At 35.3% G+C, this 19,342-nt stretch overlaps 1 non-coding gene across 1 annotated transcript; it reads left to right on the plus strand.

Annotated features, from left to right (window-relative positions):
* The first annotated feature begins 17,193 nt into the window (after window positions 1-17,193).
* Window positions 17,194-17,312, plus strand: LOC111741475. Its single transcript, XR_002781008.1, has one exon. It is a non-coding gene; the product is annotated as a 5S ribosomal RNA (ribosomal RNA).
* Window positions 17,313-19,342: the final 2,030 nt, after the last annotated feature.

Genomic DNA, 19,342 nt, shown 5'->3' on the forward strand with positions numbered 1-19,342 from the left:
TGCAATCAACAAGAATTGACCTCAATCTTGCCATGAATAAAATACCGTTCTCTAGTATTTATGTAGACCTTTTCAAGCAGGTAACAAAGCATAGTATTATGTAGAAATGAACGAATTCTTTCTAGAGAATTATAAGTAATGAGATTGTGTAAAAAAAAACAATCCATCAATTTGGTACAATATTTCTAGGTATGTTAAATATATTTTTAATATTCTAAAACAGCACACAATTAAGAATTAATTGATTTACTAAAGCATTTTAAAATTTCATATTCTCTTACCAAAGAATACAAATTACTTTGGAGATCTCACCCTACAGTAATGACTGTTCACTTGAGAAGAAAAACAAAGAACATTAAAAACATAATTGGCCTCAGATGATAATTTGAGATTTCGTAAAACTCCAGTTATGTAGGGCTACATTTTTATTAAGTACTTATGTCCTACCTCTAATCTCTCAAATTCCTAATAAATGAACACACATCACATATTAAAAACTACCCGTTGTGTTTCCTTTTGTTCCATCCAGGTTTTCCAGGCCACTGCACCCTAACTAAACTGGACTAGCTGTTGGTCCCCAAACATCTCTACACTTCTAACTTCATGCTTTGGTTTGTATATTTCCAGCTGCCTAAAATAGATTCCCCAGGTTCAATGCCTATCATCATTAATTCTATGTTTGCCTTTCATATCTCAACACAAACACCAGCTTCTCTGTGAAGTTGTCCCTGAAACTGTTGTCTCTCATCTATGAAAACCTACATTTAGAATATTCTGAAATGTAACATTAACAAAAAGCATAAAAACATAGGCTTTGACATCAGACCTAGATGTAAACTGTAGCTGAGCACTGGCCGTATGTCCTTGGGCAAATTACCTGAACTCTCAGACTCTGTTTTCTCATCTGTAGGAGAGGAAGAATAATATCTTTATTACTATGGTGGGCATCAGTGAGGTGATTTATGTAGAGCTTTTGGTCCAGAGTCAGTCCAGTAGAAAGGGTTCAAGTTTAGAAGCTGTTGTTATTATTACTCCTTATATTTCATTCATGAGACATTGTTTTAGTTGGGAGAGAACAAGTCTATTTCTCTTATATGGTTATCGTAAGCAAATGCCATGTTTTCTTTTTTTCCCCATCACAATGTATAATACCATGTTATAGTACTTCATAAATGTTTATTAATTGACAGTTTATTTTGTGAGTACTTTAAATGACTATAATTCAAAAAAAGAAGAAAAAAAAGAAATCCAATCATTCCCCTTTCTTACCCAAATGTGTGTATATATGTGTATGTGTGTGTGCGTGTGTGTGAATGTGAATGTTTCTAAAGATTGGTCATTCTCATCAATAAACAAAATATAATTAGACATGTCAGTATCTTAATGCATCGGCTAGGAAATAACTCAGAATAAGTTTTCTTAGTAATAACTTCTTAACAATTTAATCTAGTCAATGATATTTAGCTCAGTATCAAGTTTTCAAGCTTTTTTTAGCTTTGGAAAATTATAATTTCTGAGTAACTAAAACTTGAGAAATAAGAAGACATCTTGCTAGCATAATTTGTAAAGCATTCAGTGTTTAAAATTTAAAAAAAAAAAAATTAGCCTTTGAGTGAAACTTAAAACACGTTTGTCAAAAGCTAGCAGCCAAAACACAGGAAAGCAATTTATCCAAAATTAGATTGCTTTGAAATCCTAAAGTTAATGGAATCAAGGGAGGGAAAAGGTGGCGAGATAATTTGGCATCGTTAAAACCTTCAACTTAGATGGAAGATAATCTAAGTTAACTATGTGAGCATTAATTCATGTCTTAAAATACTCCAAACAATTGGGAGCTGTTAGGAAAAATATTCCAAGAAAAAGAAGAGTGTAGAGCAATTTTTGCATCTGTCTTTTAGAAGGATAATTGAGAAGCCCATTGAAATCCTTTTCTGGTGAATCTGTTTTTAACTTACAAAAAATTTGACTGAAAATCCAAGTCTACAAAGAGAAAACGAGTTAATACTAATATCGGCACAAGTCTAATTTGTAGAATAACTTGATAAATACTGATTTTCTAAAAATTTGAGTCATAGAAATATATCTCTGGGTATTACTTAGGGCTTTTGGAATGATAGATGGAAATGGTTCCACAATAAAACTCAAATAGTTCAGAAATAAAACTAGGGGTTAGGCCATAAGGCTGCCTCATAGAACCTGCATCATTTACTTATAATTTCATTCTTCATTTTATTTATATTATTCATATTCACACCCATAAAATGTGTCCTAAGAAGTATGACCTTTGCCACAATAACACTAACAAAACTCAATTATGAATTCTGCTTTACTTAAATAGAAATGAATGATAATCACGTTTATTATGATAGGTTTCCTTGTGCTTCGTATTTAACATTTTTTAAGTCAGATAATTCTGTTAGAGTGATTTGTCCTTTGGAACCCTAAGAAACCAGAAAAGTGTAAATTAAATGTACCAGTATCCAAAGAGATAGCATTTATAGTTTTTGAAAAGAATAATATTATTTGTTAGAGATCTTGTTCGGTCATTTATAAATAGCCACCTTTGTAAAGCAAGAAATAACCTTGTTTAAAAAACCACTGACATTGTTGTTCTATTGTCACCTGCTGGTAATTGAAAATGTGTTTCTGTCAGTTCTACCTAAGATGGAATGTAATTCCTTCTAAGATCTTGATCTTAAATTGGTAGCAAGAAAGCCAAAGAGGAAAAGCAAGAAGTCTTTACTTGTTCTTTGCACGAGTAATTTTGTTCTGCCCTTTCTGATAATGTGAGTTATTATTCTTACTGACTCTTGGAAGGCAGCAATAGGCTTCTATTTTTTTTACAGCTCTCAGCTCTGTTTTACTCAATTGATATGGAAGTGGGTTTCTGCCTGGCTTTGGAACACATATTTGTAATGTTTATTTTAAAATAAAATCCAGATTGCTTTGTTAGAACAAACATCTACTCACAGTAAATAGCTAAATCCTTGCCACACTCTCCTCAGCTTCATTTTTTTTTTTTTTCTGCAAGACCACAAACTTGTTCTAGAACCTGTGTAACCTGAGAGCCTAAAGTTGAACAATGATTACAGGAAATTAGTCTTAGTTTCAAACTCGGAGATCCAGAATAACTTAGACTATTACCAGACTCTACTGGATAACTACCCAAACGATGTTTTAGAATGATCACACTCCGTGATGCTTATCTATATTTCAAGGAATGCAAACAGAATTTTAATTACACTTGTAACACTGCCTGAGGTAATCATATCACAGAAAATACTGAAGAGCTCTTCTGAAATTCATTTTTTTTCTGTTCGAGGGAATACAGAGGACAGCTGGAAATAAGTCGAATTCTTTCTTAATCATCAGAGAATTTGAAAAATAAGCTGATTTAAAAGAGATTATACCTTCTCATCAACCAAGTACAAGGAGTCACTTAATCTTGGAATCAATTTGAGGTCACATAAGCAAGTCTTTGTACTAGAACAACGATTGCATCTATATTATTCTGGATAGAGGTCACCTTGACTCTAACACTTCTAGAAACTGGGAGCATCCTACTTAGCAAAGTAGATCAGCTCAGCCATTTATAGAGCTCTAAATGCTCAAGATTTCTCCATATCAAGGCAAAAAATTACCCTCCCCTAGACCTTCTTTTTATTGTTCTTTGTGCTGTCCTGCGGAATAAATGGAGTGAATCTAATTAACTCCTGCTTCACATAATAGTCTTCCAAATATTTGAAGATACCTATCAGGACCAGGGGTGTGGTTCTATGGTTCGACAGTATTCATTTGATTTCTTTTGATTTCCTGAACACTGTAGCAGGCCAGAGATGGGGTTAACACCTTCTTTTTCTTTTTTAACCATAATAAAAGAGTCTTTTAAAAAGGATACTCTTCCATTGCTTTTGTATAATCTCTTCGCTAAATTATCATGCCTGTGTTAGCACTTCAATATACATGATATTTTATATCTAAATATATATGCACTTTGATGTTTAAAATTTCTAATCGTTAGGCAGATATGCACTTTGACGTTTTAACAAAAAACCATCTTGATGATACCATGTATGAAATAAGCACACTTACGGTGTTAAAAACTAGAATCTTATATGCCATAGCTTATTGACTTAAGTATCGGTTCTTGTGGCATATGGATGTGGGAAACATAAATCTGAAGCTAAACCATTACGTGTTCAACTATTTCAAAGTAGTATGATAAATAAGAAGCGGCACTTATCTGCATACTCATTTATCTAGCTGTTAGTATAAGGAAGTGGGTGGGTGTTAGACCTGTAATATGTCATTCTCAAAAATTCAAATAAACTTTCAGTGCATGGTTGGGAAGTCTCCTTGGTGAATTTATTCGCTGAGGCATTCTGACATCAATATGTTGTCGTAGATGAATATATGAACTAACTGAGCCTGCAGACACTTCTGAAACCCAAATTCCTTTCGTGCTATGCACCTAAGAGACTTGGGTGTGTGTGTGTGTGTTGGGGGCTGGAGTGTGGGGAAATGCAGTGACAGTTTGAACTTGGAAAGATGAAAAGGAAACTCTAAATTCTAGATTGTGATAGGTGGGTATACATTCATCAGACTAATTGATCAATGCGTTTCACTGTATATAAACCAGACTTCAACTGGAAGATAAAGGGAAAAAATAAAATAAATTTTAAAGGAAACTATCTGAGACCACATTACAATATCTGAACACAGCTTTGTTTCTTTGCAAGTGAATCATCGTGACGTGGTTTTCCAAATGTTAATATCTGAAGACTGAAATCCCCAAGATAGGAGCAGGGGAAGGAGGAAACTTTAATTTATTAGGGCCCTTCCACACATTAGGAGGATGAAACTTGGTTTTGTGGCTGCAGCGGTGCATAAATCCCATAAAGCTAGTCAGCCATTGGCTAATGGCCTAAAATCCCTAAAGCATCAGTTAGAGCTCGAGAAAGAAGTCCCATTTAACTGGGCATCTAAGATGCTTTACTGATAAAGCAGGACCAACGGCTCCATCTGAGGCATTGCAGCAGAGAGTTCCCCTGAAACTGATGGGATCCCCATACTTTTATTAGCCTTTCTTACAAAGCGTCCGTTTAATGAAGGTTTGGGCAGGAATTAACTGTATTTTTCTTCCCCCCTTTGGTGCCCAAAGAACATCTATCTCATTAAGGTCACTCCACTTAAAAGGATTTTCCTCACCAACCCTCATAAGCATCAATAAAACAGAGGTCTCAGTTTCTTGCCTCGATAGAGTGGTGCAATCCCAAATGGGAGAGCCTGAGAAACAACGCATGAAGAGCACAGAAGAAATGCAGAACCTAGCCTTTCCTGGACCAGCTGTAAATAAAGTCTCATAAAAATTAATGATTATAAAAAACATTCAGTCAAGATAAAGCAGGAAGGGCAAGGGCAACAATTGTCTTCCGTATAAAACTGTAAATAAAAAAAAAAATTTCCCAGATGGTACACATATCTAAGATATTTTCTTTCTTTGATGTTATTTAAAATATGGGGTCAAAAACATACTAACATTAGTATTTTCACTGGGTTACCCAATCAGAATTTGGGAGAGCACAATGTTAATTTAGCATCATTACAAGAACATGGCTTGCATGAAATGTTTTACTCTTTATCCGCCTAAAGGTTAAAGCCAAAAGGTTAGAAAATTAAGAAATATCATCAAAGTATGTATTTAAATGTGCAAAATAGAAAAGAAATATATGACAAAATCCTTCCTTTAAAGATATTATGATCTAATTAGGAGAATAAAAGTTACGCTCATAGTCAACCTTTAAATGATAACAAAATAAGAAGAAGTGCTAAATAATCTGATATGAAGTATGTCTGCTAAGGTGACAGAAATTCTAAGACAGGAGGTATCAGGTTGGACTATAGTTGTCATAGAGGATATTGCAGAGGACGAAGGCTCTAAAAAACCTGTGAGGATAGCAAGATTGGCATTGGCAAGGATGAGGAAAAGCGTGTTTATCTGGGTAGCTTTCTGAGGCTGTAGTGAAGGGGCAAAGTTTATCAATCCTACGGAACAGAGGGAGGTACAGATATTTTAGAGAAGAAATGTTAGGAAGGTGGAGGGTCTTCAATGCCAAGGATCCAATTTGATGTGAGAAGTAATAGTTAACTCGGGAAGATTTTTGAGTAGAACAGAAATAGAATGGCAGTGGGGGAAGGAGGCAAAGCAGAGTAGTAGGATAAATCCTAGGCTAAAATCCCACAGTCTGTGTGGCGCCCCCTGTCTGTGTCTCATGACCAGCATTCCGCAGGAAGAGCTACCTAACGCCTTTGCGTTGAGCAATGCAAATACAGGATGTAGAAGTGTTTGATGACCTATAAATCATCATAAACAAATAAGGTAGTGGTGTTTTAATATTACTCTGGGAATAGTGTTGACGGGAATAAAGAGAGTTGAGAGGCAGTTGTTAAGAGTGTTCACGGGTGAGAGAACAAGGACCTGGACTGCATTTATTAATGACTCGAGGTGGAACTCAGGACTTAAATATAAGAGCTGCAATTATTTAATCCCACTATATTCTAACTTCTGATTTCCATCGAATGGGGTAAATACCTTTTCTAATTTATTAGTCTCAAAATATACTTCAGGTCATAAATGTGCGACTCTGTATTAGCTGATATTTTATATAAAAATATCTTTTGTCATAATTTGCTCAATTATTGCCGAACCAAACACCACATAACTAACACTCAGTAATACGTTAAATGATGACAACTGCGATTATGCCTAACAAAAATACTTATGCTAACAAGGTCTTAAAATTAGATAAAATGCCTACCAAATAGTGATAACTTAATAATGCTCCAGGTTTTTTTTTTTTCATTCGAAGGAGGAAAGTGGGAAATTTTCCAAATTTAGGTTGCTCATCAGACATGGCATGGGAAGAGATGAAGCATTTTTTAAGGTTCTTCTACCTGACCAGCTCAGAAAATCGAGATGATTATAAGACCTTATAAAAAGAAAATGAACATTTTATCCCTAAAACAAAATCAGCAAAGACTACTTTTAAAAATTCCATTACTAAACAGAGATAAACAAAATTTTGTTTCAAATCCATATAAACTGCAGTGAGGTGGATACTTAGGAATATAATTTGATGGTCTCTGTATATTTGCATGTACAACATAAGCAGCAAAAAGAAAAAATCAGGTGTGTCTATTTTCTCCTTACTCGAGAGAACCCTATGAATTTAAGGCTGGCAAAGTCTATCACACAAGCTTGCGATGGCAGTAAGAGATAAGGACATGAGTAAAGGACGACCTTCCTGCAAAAAGCGCCTTAGAAATTTCTCATCACACGAAACCGATAAAAACTCTACATGCTGAGCACACGGAGAATGCTGAGGGCTGAAATGAGATTGCTCCCCAAACAGAGTGATATCCGGGAGAGTCGGTTTGCAATAAAGAATGAGGTAAGGTGAGCAAGCAGGATAACAGAGACATGTCCTTAGTGGCAAAATGACACAGGCAAAACTTCTCAGAGCTTCGTCAGTGAGGCCTGCTCCCGAAGCAATTACTAAGATGCAAACCAGTTAGACGGGCTCCTCTGTAAGGCCCGAAGTTTTTCTTTCAGAACCTTTTCAATTTTCTGCTCTATGATTCTTGGTACTTATTTATATGCCAACGGTGTGGGTCGAATTGCGTCCCCCAAAAAGATGTGTTGAAGTTCAAATCCCTGGTACCTATGAGTGTTACCTTCTTTGAAAACCAGAGTCTTTACACATGTGATTAATATACAAGTAAGGATGAAGTCATACAAGAATGGGGCGGGTCCTTAATCTAATATGACTGGTGTTTTTATGAGAAGAGATGAATGCAGAGAGACACAGGGAGAGAACTCCACGTGATGATGAAAGCAGAGATTTTACTGATGAGTGAATAAGTCAAGGAACGTCAAGGGTGGCTGGAAACTCCAGAAGCTAAGAGAAGGGCACGGAGCAGATTCTCCCCTAGAACCTTCAGAGAGAGTATGGCCCTACAGATACCTCATGTTTGGACTTCTGGCCTTCCTCTCGAACTCTCAGAAAATGCATTTTGATTGTTTTAAGCCACCCAGTTTGTGGCTCTCTGCTACAGAAGCCCTGGGAAGCTAATATATCAACCATGCTTTATTATTCATTGTTTTGCGTAAATATCTCATTTTTCTCAAGGAGATGGTAACCTCTGTGAAGGCAGGGTCCTCATACTAGTCTTTCCTTATCCATCCCCCGATCCCAAGCGCCTAGCTCACTGTTACAGTAGAAACCAAGCCCTTCACCGTAACCACTAACACCAGGCAGTGTTCCCAATTGCGAAGTGAAGACTACTGAACAGGTGGCAAATGGGTGCTCAAACCTGCTGGATGCTAATTGCCAAATGGATGAAGCCTCTGGAGTGTATTTGTCCTAAGGCAAATTGCTGTATATTTTACTTCATAATTGTTTTCTAATGATTTCTATGTTGCTTGCTTCCATAAAATATTTTACTTGAGTGACACAACTAACAAGCATAAAACAAGACGATTAAAACAAAATGGAAAATGTTGGAGAGGAAAAAGGAAGGATAAGGAAAACTCTAGTTTTCGGCAATGAGTTAATTATGACAATTGAGTATTAAATATACCTCTGAGCTTACTGGGAGCCAAGGAAAAAAAGGTTTTATGGTGGGTGTTGGCGAAAAGGGAAAACAGGTCACTCCATCTGAAAAGCAGAATTTTCTCTTAATAAAACCTGTAAAACTTTTACGTGAATCCTTCACGTAACCTTTTATGTGAACTTAATATATTATTCAAGAAATTAAATTGTTGGTTTCTTTAATCACTATTTTGTGAGAGACATTGACATATTTCGCAAATGAACATTACCTAAGTAACTCCTGAAAAGACATCAAGGATATTATGAATTTAGTCATTGATTCATCCCATAGAACTTTTAGGACCCTGAAATGTATCAGGCCCTGTGCAAGGTGCTGAGATCAAGATACAGTCCTCGAAGAACGCCCTGATTAGGGAAGACAACTCCTAAGAAAGATATAATAAAATATGAAAGGTACAATAGTTAAAACAATGGATAGGTTACTGAGCAACATGAAACCTGCCCAAGCCTTAACATTAGAGTGCGATTTAAAATAAAAATCTATCTGAGCTAACACGGCACAGTCCAGTTGCAATTCTTCCTGGTAAGCTAGCAGGACTGGGGGAGATCTAGAGATCAAAGCAGAGGTTGAAAATTAATGGCTTATGGGCCTAATCTGAAAAGCAGATGTGTTTTGTTTTGCTCACACAATAATTGAGTATTTTTTGGTCCACTTAAACATTTAAAAATTATCTAAAGATTGGGTTTTTGGCTTCTTTGAAAATCAGAAGACCTGAATCACACAGCAGTTGATTGTCTAAGGTCGGGAAACCACCACCTTGTCGTACTTATGGGGAGCAGATTCACACGATGGGAAAATTCTCCAACAAGCTCCATGTTAAAACTCTTGTTTTTCAGAAGTGAATTATGTTTATAGATCAGAGACATACAAGTTGCACAGTTGTCATTCTGTTGTAAAAAATTTAAGACTACGTTTTTATTGTTATTTGAGTGGAATGTCAAGCAGCTGTTTACCAAAATGAACTCTAGGGCTACTTGCAAGATATGCATACCTTATTTTTCTTTCAAAAAGAGAGGTTCGATTTGCTCCAACGACTGAATGAACAAGTGTTTCAAACTCCAGAGTTATACAGCACCTAACATGGCAAGTGGATCTGAAATCAGAAAGAAAGGTAATGCCGAAAATCACCACTTATTGAGCATTGAATAATGTATCAGGCATTGTATTTCATGCTTTAACTACATTTTCTCATTTAATCTTTACAACAAACATATGTGGTCTAAGTTATCATCATCATTCTACCAGCAAGGGCCTGAGGCTCAGGAATTCAACAACTTGCCCAAAGACATGGAGCTGGTAAATGGCAAAGTTGGAATTCAAATCTGGGTCTGTCTGACACCAAAACCTGAACTCTGAAATACTGGACTGTACTCTCTCTAAAATCAAAGTTTGCCACAAAATGACAATATACATAAACGAACTATATATGTATGTATGTGAATGTATGTACACAATACACACATAGTATGTGTGTCCAATATTTTGACAATTATGACAGACATCTTGTCTAAAATGTTTCTCAGAAGTATATGTTTGATGAGATAGTGTGAAGTAAATGGATTTACTAGATTCCAGTTACAAACAGCTTGGCAATCTACAGGACTGTGTATCAATGAGAAAAGGTCAAATTGTTTAGAAGACAGTATTGGGAAAACTGGTTTCTTTTACTGAAAACAATAAAAATTCCTACATAGAGGGAAGATTAAATGCAGATTAAAATAATAAGAATAGCACACTTAACGCCTGTTATATCAACAAAATTAGAAAGCTGGACAAAGCCAAGCGAAGGCGTGGAAATAGAGCAATCTTATTTGCATATTGGAATCACCTAGGAAACCTGAAGTACTACAGCTGCCTCAGGTCCACCCCCAAGATTCTGATTTAATTAATACGATTTATAACTGGAGTTTAAAATCCCCCCACAAGAGTCTAATATGCAGCTAGGCTTGAGCACCACTGAGATTAAGAAAAAAAAAAAAGCTTTCAGGGGGTACTGGTGGGTGTGTAGCCATTCTAGAGAACAATTGGCAGTACTTAAATTAGGTTTACACAAACCTTATGATCCAGCTCCTGAATACACACCCCAGAGAAGTTCTCACAGTGGCCTAGAAAACACACGTACAATGGTGTCCATCTCAGTGTGGCAGTAATATGACTGGAGACAATCTTCTCATTTGTCACAGGGGGAAATGGATACCCTGTGTACACATTTAGCGGGAGGTTTGATACAAGTGCCTGGCATAGAGGGAAGATGCCTGGTTATGATATAGAGAGTCATCAGTATATAGGTGTCATATAAAGCCACAGGGCTTAACAAGATCACTTAGGAAGTAGAGAGATAAGAGAGGCAAAGCCCACACCTTAGATACTCCTACGTTTAGGGAGATGCTATGAAGGAAGAAGCCAACAAGGAGGATAAAATGGAGTGGCTGGTGAAAAGGAAGAAAAGGGAAACGTGGTAGCGGGGAAGCCTAGAGAAGCAGAGAGTGGTCGACCACGTCACCTGATACTTAGATGTTCAGCAGGCTGTGACTCAAGTAAGATGCAGGTTATCCCTGACCTTGATAAGAGCTGCTTCCATTTCATGGTGGAGACAAAGGGCAATTAAAATGGACAGAGAAGAAAATGAGAGGTAAGGATAGAAGGCAATGAGTTAATCCTTTTAAGGAATTTGCTAGGAAAATAAAAGAAAGATAGGATAATATCTAAATATCTAGAAAGAGATGTGGAACAAGGTAGATCTCGTTTCAAAAGATGATTATTATTAAGACATGATTGACAGCCCTGCGGAAGGAACTAGTAAAGATGATTTGATTAAAGTTGCAGGAAAGGAAGAGAGTGATGTCCTAGAGAACAGGTGAGGGGACAGATTCCAGCACACATGTTTAGGGTGGGCTACATGTCTGCAGACGCAGGTCAGTTGGTGGAACTGGAGATGAGAAGTAATAACTATTTGTTTCTCTTTTCTCTCAGAGTATAAAATACAGCCATCCACCTAAAGTGAAAGATTCAGAGAGTGTTGGAGATTTGATAAAGATAATCACTGCTGTTGGCTGGATCATTTCTGCCATAATAGATATTACAGATTGGATGCTATTTTCCTAAGAAATCTTCTCTTAGCTGCTGTAACACCCACCACATTATGTTGTCATTCTACTTATCTCTTACCACTTCCTCAATCAGAGTCTAGGTTTAGGGTTTGAACCCAGTGCCTGGCTTGGTGTTCTTCACAAACATTCGTTAAATGAGTCATTGCGTGTATGAAAAGGCCCTGTGTCAACAGAGTTGATACTTTAAGTAGTTTTTGAGGCATAAATGATGATTTTCAACCAAGTCTAAAAGTACCTTCTCAAGAAAGGAAGTGAATATAAGCTAATTATTAAACAACCAGTAATATTGTCATCTAGATTAGAAATTTAAGTATAGTACCTCCTAGAACAATCCCACAAGTTGTTTTTAGAGAATCAGAGAAATGATTTTATGCTAACAAATACTTGCCTTTAAAAATCAGAGAGTTGTTAATATAGAAATGACTTTGAAGGGAGAAGATCTCAGCAAAACCAGTGCCTCTCAGATTTAATCCATGAGATGATATTTAGAGTGAAATAGTTTCAGAAATATATTATTTTATTCTAAACCTCTCTGGGTTCCATATACTCTTGATAGGCTACCTTTTTTTTTTTTTTTCAAGAAGCTATATTAAGATTTGGAGGAATAAATTCTCATTATATGTCTCAGCTCTAATCTTTTAATAACTGAAATCAGTGTGGGTAGCTGACGCTTAGACACATTTTTCCTGAAAATGTAACCTTCCTTCATTTCACTTCAGCCTGAACATCTACCTTTTACAATTATTTGTAGTGCACATCTGCTGGTGATAAATTCTTCTAGCCCTAGTTTATCTGCAAATTTCTTTATTTTTTCTTAACTTATGAAGGATATTTTTGCTGGACATAAAATTTAGGGTTGATGGTTCCTCTTCTTTTCCCCCAGCACCTTGAGGAGATCATTCCACTGCGTTCTGGCCATCCCTACTGTGTTCTTCTCTATGTGATATGTCCTTCTTCTCTGGCCTTTTCGAAGTATTTCCTCCTTATCTTTGGTTTCCACCAGTTTGACTATGATGTGCTAGGATGTGATGTGGCTTTCTTTGTCTTTTTGCATCTAGTCTGCTTGGGATTCACTCAGCTTCTTCATCTATTTCATCATATTTATAAAATTGTGGCTATTTTTTCAAATATTTTTCTCTCCTTTTCTCTATTTTGGGGACTTCAAGTACACTTTTTATTGCTATCTTTTTCCTTTTTTACTGTTCAGTTAGATAATTGCTATTGATCAATCAGTAAACTCACTGATTCTTTTGCCATCACCAATGTATGAATTTTTTAAATTATATTTTCAGTTCTAGAAATTACAGTTAGTTATTTCTCAAATAACTTTATTGAGGTACAGTTTATATAGAATAAAATTCATTCATTTTAACTATACAAGGTAATGATTTTTTAAATAAGTTTACGAAGTTGTGTAACTATCACCACAAGCTAATTTTAGAACATTTTCAGCATCTTTTAAATGGGATCATATAATATGTGGTCTCTTGTCTCTGGCCTCTTTGACTTAGCATAGTATTTTTGAGGTTCATTTATGTTGTGTATGTATCAGTACTTCATTTCTTTTGATTGCTAAATAGAATCCAATGAATAGACCACATTTCATTTATCCCTTCTCAACTTGGTGGACATTTTAATGTTTCTACTTTTTGTCGATTATGAATAATACTGCTATGGCCCTTCGTGTACAGCTCTTCTTATGGGCATATGTTTTTATTTCTCTTGAGTAGGTACTTAGGAGTAGAAGTGCTGAGCCATATGGTAAATCTACTTTTAACATTTTTAAGAAACTGTAATACTCTTTTCTATAGTGACTATATCACTTTCTGGTCCCATTCACAATGTATGAAGGTTATATAATTTCTCTATATCCTATCAAACGCTTGTTATTATCTGTTTTTTTTTTTAATTATGATTCCTGTGGATGTGAAGTGATATTTCATTGTGGTTTTAATATGCATTTCCCTAATTAATAATATTGAACATCTTTTCACATGCTTATTGACCATTTTTTAATATGTTCCAATCTTTTGACCATTTTTAATCGGGATATTTGTCTTCTTATTATTGAGGTATAAGAGATTTTTTAAAAAATATATTTTGTGTACAGGTCTTTTATCAGATATATAATTTGCAAATATTTTTCTCCCCCAGGTCTGTGGCTTATTTTTTTCTGTCTTAATAATATGCACAAAAGTTTTCTTGATTATGTCTACTTTATCAATAGTTTTCTGTTATTGCTTGTGATTTTGGTGTCATGCCTAAGACATTTTGCCTAATTCTAGGTTATGAAGATTTTCTCTTAGTTTTCTTCTAAGAGTTTAATCTTACATTTAGATCTATGATCTATTTTAAATTAATTTGTGTGTATTCTTTGAGGAGAGGTTGTAATTTTTTTGCATGTATATATCCAAATTGTCTCAGCATCATTTGTTGCAAAGACCGTCTTTTCCTCATTGAATTGCCTTAACATGTTTATTGAAAATCAACTGACCATAAAAGGAAAAGTGTAATTCTGGACTCAGTTTTGTTCCATTTATCTAGACGTATATTCATATGCCAGTACCCCACTCTCTCTATTGTAGTAAGTTCTGAAATTGGGAACTGTTAGTACTCCATATTTGTTCTTTTTAAATATTTTTAATAGTTTTTAAAAATAGTTTTTGTTTCTCTGCTGAAATTTCCTATTTGTTCATCATAAGCTAGCTATATGTTCTTGAGCATAATTATATTAGTTGCTTTACAACTCTTGTCTGATAATTACAGGATCTCAGGGTTGATCCCCATGACTTCTTTTCTTTTTAAATACGAGTCACATTTTCTATTTCTTTGTATGTCAACTAATTTTGAACTGCAGGCTGGACATGTTCATGCTACATTGTGGAAATACTGTATTCTGTTATACTCTTCAATTTCATTAACAAATAACTGTAGAAATAATAATAAAATTAGAAAATCACTCTTTGCAACTCCTAATAAGTAATCGATTGAGGTACCAGTCTTTAATGAATGACATATCCATTGAAGTAAGAAAGTTGCATAGAATCTATATATAGACTCACAGATTTCTTACTAATTACAAAGTGAAAAATTTACAGTGAAGTGACCTTAATTCCTAACTCAAGTGAGCAAACTAGTGTCACCAACAATAAGGGACAATATTCTATTATATGCTTCCTGATACGATATGATGTACACAGCTTAATATAAATCTAATTGAACCGTTAGCCAGCTAACAGAAAATATAACAGAGCTAATCAAGTTAAAATATCAGGAAGAAACAACAAAACAAATTCAAAATACGGTACATTCTACAAGAAAATTGGTCAGGACTCATCAGAGAGTTAATTTTTAAGTTAAATAATTCGGGGACCTCTTCTAGGTAAAAAGAGACCAAAGAGATGTTACCAAATGCAGTGTAAGAAATTTGATTGGACCTGGATTCCAAAAACCAGCTTTAAAATACATTTTTAAAACAAATCAATTGAAATTTGTATAGGGAAGAAGATTATATAATATTAAGAGGTTTCTTGTTGTTAATTTTATCAAGTATAAATAATGATAATTTGTTGATATAAAAAGTTTTTCTCTTTTTGGAGATGCATACTATACCATACCATTTTCAAGTGGTTCAGAAAAATATAGAGACAGAGATTGGATATTTGACTAAATAAATCATATGTGAAAACATGTAAATAATAGCTGAATCTAGGTGATGGGTATATGAGTGTTTATTGTAATATTAACTTTACTATATGTTTGAAAATTTTCTCAATAAAAGACCAAATTAAAAAAGCCTTTGCCTACCCAACAGATATCAGACTTCTAGGTAAGAACAGATCCCAATACATTTCTGCTAATCTGCTTCCTACCAAGATTTTGTCATTTTCTTTTTCTTTGGAAAAAAATGCAAGACATTTTCCATGCCACCATTTGCCTATATCTCTCATACCTGGGAGTTCTTTCTTTATCCATATAACATCAGATAGAGAAAAAAAAATTGAGATGGGGAAAAGGCAGAAGCTTCTGTTGCCTCTGAGGCCTTCCATTACAGTGGATGATGAAGAGCTGAGCTTATCTCCCAGATCTGGGTGTAAACATCCAATCCGGCTGCTGCAGCATCCTTGACCTACTAATGCACAGCCCAAGCCTATGCTGACCCCTGAATGTGACAGCATTATTCCAACTCAGCAGTTCGAAGTGAGCTCCTTTTGAGGGTATTCTATTAGTGATTCCATCTTGTCACTGCCCACGGAGGTCTTTTGCATCCCACCCCACCACCTCATTCCCGAAATAAAAGCTGTTGAATAGTTCAATCAGCTTCATTAGGTGGCTGGTGTCAAGTACTATTATAATCTCTGCTGTGATTTGATGATATTCCCTCACTTTGTTATTTTTCAGCTCCTAATTGCACCCTATACTTTTGACATCTCTATTGGACTGATGTTAATGTCAACTTGTCCTGATTCATGTGCTCTATTGAAATCTGGTACTGAGGCAGCGGGAATATGAAGCGGTTGAGGACTTTTTGAAGTGCTCTGCCTACAAGCCTTTCTTTTTGACTTCTGTAGCACCGAGAAGTAATTTTATTTTCGAGAAAAGAATAAAGGCGTATGAGTTTGAAATTTTACATGATGTTAAAAGTGCATCAACTAATGTTCAAATTAGAAAGGGAAGAGGCATGAAAGGCAGTGCAATAATACTTGATAGTAAGTTTTGGGACAAATTAAAATAACTTGAAAAAATTTACACTCAAACACATCCTGAAAATGAAAACAGGTTCAGAGAAGAAAATAAAAATCAGCCATAAACAAACCCTCATTTGTTATCTTTTGGTCATACAACTTTAAAGATTATTTTGCACACAGATATGTACTTTTTTATTTTTTATTAAGTGCAATGAGACAATAGGCATTTATTTTATAACCTGTTTTATATACATCATATGCCAGACTTCTTTTCATTTTATTAAATATATATGGTTATAATTTTTATAGTCTTGTTGTATCCCATTCTTTAATAATTTATTTAAACAATCCCCTACTTATGAAAATGTATATTGTTTGAAAAATGTTTCCTCAATGGCATCATGTATCTAAAAACCCACCGTTCCCACCTGAACCAACCACTTTGACAGTCAAATCTCTAGTCCTACTTTGGAAAATTCCAGCCTCTTGCCTCCCACGGTGACAAATAGATGTAAATGTCCTTCAACGGATAAATTTGAGAAACATGAGTAACAAAGTAACAAAGTTATTACTCATGAATTCTTGAAGTTCTTAATATGGCTGTAATTCTTTATAATCTGTAAGAGAAAAATGTGGCAATCATCCTTTCCCAAACTCATCTCCTTACAGAGCATTTCGAGGACATAGTGTTCCATGGAAAACCCTTTAAGAAACAGTGTTCTGTCTATGGCCCTTCCACCCTGAACAAGCCTGATCCCGTCTGATCTCAGAAGCTAAGCAGGGTTGGGCCTGGTTAGTACTTGGATGGGAGACCACCTAGGAAGACCAGGTGCTGTAGGCATAAAAAATAAAAAAATAAGGGATCGTAAACTGACAAGGTCCTTGCAATCTGTGAGGTCAACCAAGGTTGCCTTGCCTAAAAGGAAAAAGAAAAAAGAAAAGAAAAGAAACAGTGTTCTGATCTTCTGCAATTATTATCTTTCATTAATTTCTGTTTGGGTGTTCTGCTACCAATTTAAGGTCAACATTTTCCCCCAACGGATTTAGCATATTTATAATCATTAATTAATTTAAAAAAGCAATTCAAATTCACTTCAATAAAAGAGACATTTATGGTATATTTACTATATGCCAGGTATTGTATAAAGTGGTAGAGATAAGAATGTCTGTAAGAACCAAGTCCACGAGCTTCTTTATCATTGGGCCCAAAGAACAATTAATAATTTTAGTGAACATTTAGTGTTTTGCTGTCCCAGTTCTGACCAATCAGACAGTCATAATCTCCTAAGCACAGAGACTCAATTAAAGCCAGTCAGATGTCATTTGGGGCTATTGTGACTGCTGAGAAAGAAGTACTCACTCCTTCCTCTGGATTTGAACTTGGGAAAAGCTGATCTGAGGGCTGCTGGGTCTGAGGATCAAGTTAAATGGATGAATGCTTAGCCAAAAGACAGGGGTGAGGTTCCAGTGAGCTGAATGCAACTGTTCTTGATCCACGTGGAGTTTAGTTACATGAGCAAATTCAAGTGACTTACATCCCAAAGGGTCCTTGCTCATATAATGTTGTGTTTCTTCCCTTGTGAAAAATCATTCGAAATATGTTAGGAAACTTTGTTGGCCGAGGATGAATATAATTTGGTATAAATGAATTCTTTTTTGATGATTTAGAAAAACATAGAGTGAATTCTAAATGTTGTTTTTTTAACTAAATCTTTGATCTCAGTTTGTTTTCTTATGATTGACCTATTTTTCTTTAAAGTGGAAGTACAATGAATTATGATTAATTGAAGGTTTCATTTAGGTTTGGTTTTAGTTGATAAAGCCCTTACTCTCTCTCTATATATATATAAAAAACGCCATTCTAGTAAATGACCAAATAACCTAGATAAGTTTAAGCAATACTTGTTTCTCCAAAATTGAGGGGATTATTATTACATGATCCTACATGAACTATGTTTGTTTCACTGAAGCCTGAAGAAATCTACTTTTAGGTTATATCAGAGAAGTCTCTGATTCGGAACCTAGATTAAACTAGAGTCCCCCGATAATGTTATCTTAATAACATTTTCATTGGTTACGTATATATTTCTCTCATCTGGAGGATCCTTCTGAGTGAGAACTCTTTCCCCCATCTGGAATCTGCCAAATTTCTATCCCAATCAGTGATAACATTTCTAATCTCATCCACAGAGTGAATTTTTCTTAATCTTGCTGCTCAAATCTTAGATCCTTGGGCTGTTTCTCCTCAAAGTTCAAACCCAGCATCTCTAGCAATGGTATGCCATTTGACCACTGAAGTTTAGCCTAGCCTTTTGCAGAGAAATTTGGTCTAGCAAATTTTCAATAATAAAAAAATAATCAGTTGTGATAGATGTCAGCACGGATGACATAGGCCTGCAAGTTTTAATGGTATTATTCAAACAGCTGTAATAAGTATATAATTATGTTATGTAAGTCTATTATATTATCTGAATAAATCAAATGATGGCATCTTTTTAGGTATGACAATGAACTGAAAATGCCTCCTGATGCAAAGACTACTCTCTTGGCATATGTCCGGAGAAGGCTCAGAATGCCAAGTATCTTTTTTACTAGTTTTATTTAGGCTACAAGAGTTGCCTTCAAGAGATAGAGATTAAAATAAAATAAATAATCCCCCCCCACCACCACCACACACACACCCTCCATGTCCTTTTATCTTTCTCCTTTTCTGATTCACGATAGAAAGATCCGGAACTTTTGTGTGAAGACAAACTAGCCCTGAGCCTTGGTGTTCATAAAGCCATATTGATTTGATTTCCCAGAATGAAAAAACATGCCGTAATCTTTTCGTCCTATTCACCAACTTACAAGAAAAAAATGTGTAGGTTT

This window comes from Pteropus vampyrus, unplaced genomic scaffold (assembly GCF_000151845.1).
Source record: "Pteropus vampyrus isolate Shadow unplaced genomic scaffold, Pvam_2.0 Scaffold78, whole genome shotgun sequence".
Classification (NCBI taxonomy): Eukaryota; Metazoa; Chordata; class Mammalia; order Chiroptera; family Pteropodidae; genus Pteropus; species Pteropus vampyrus.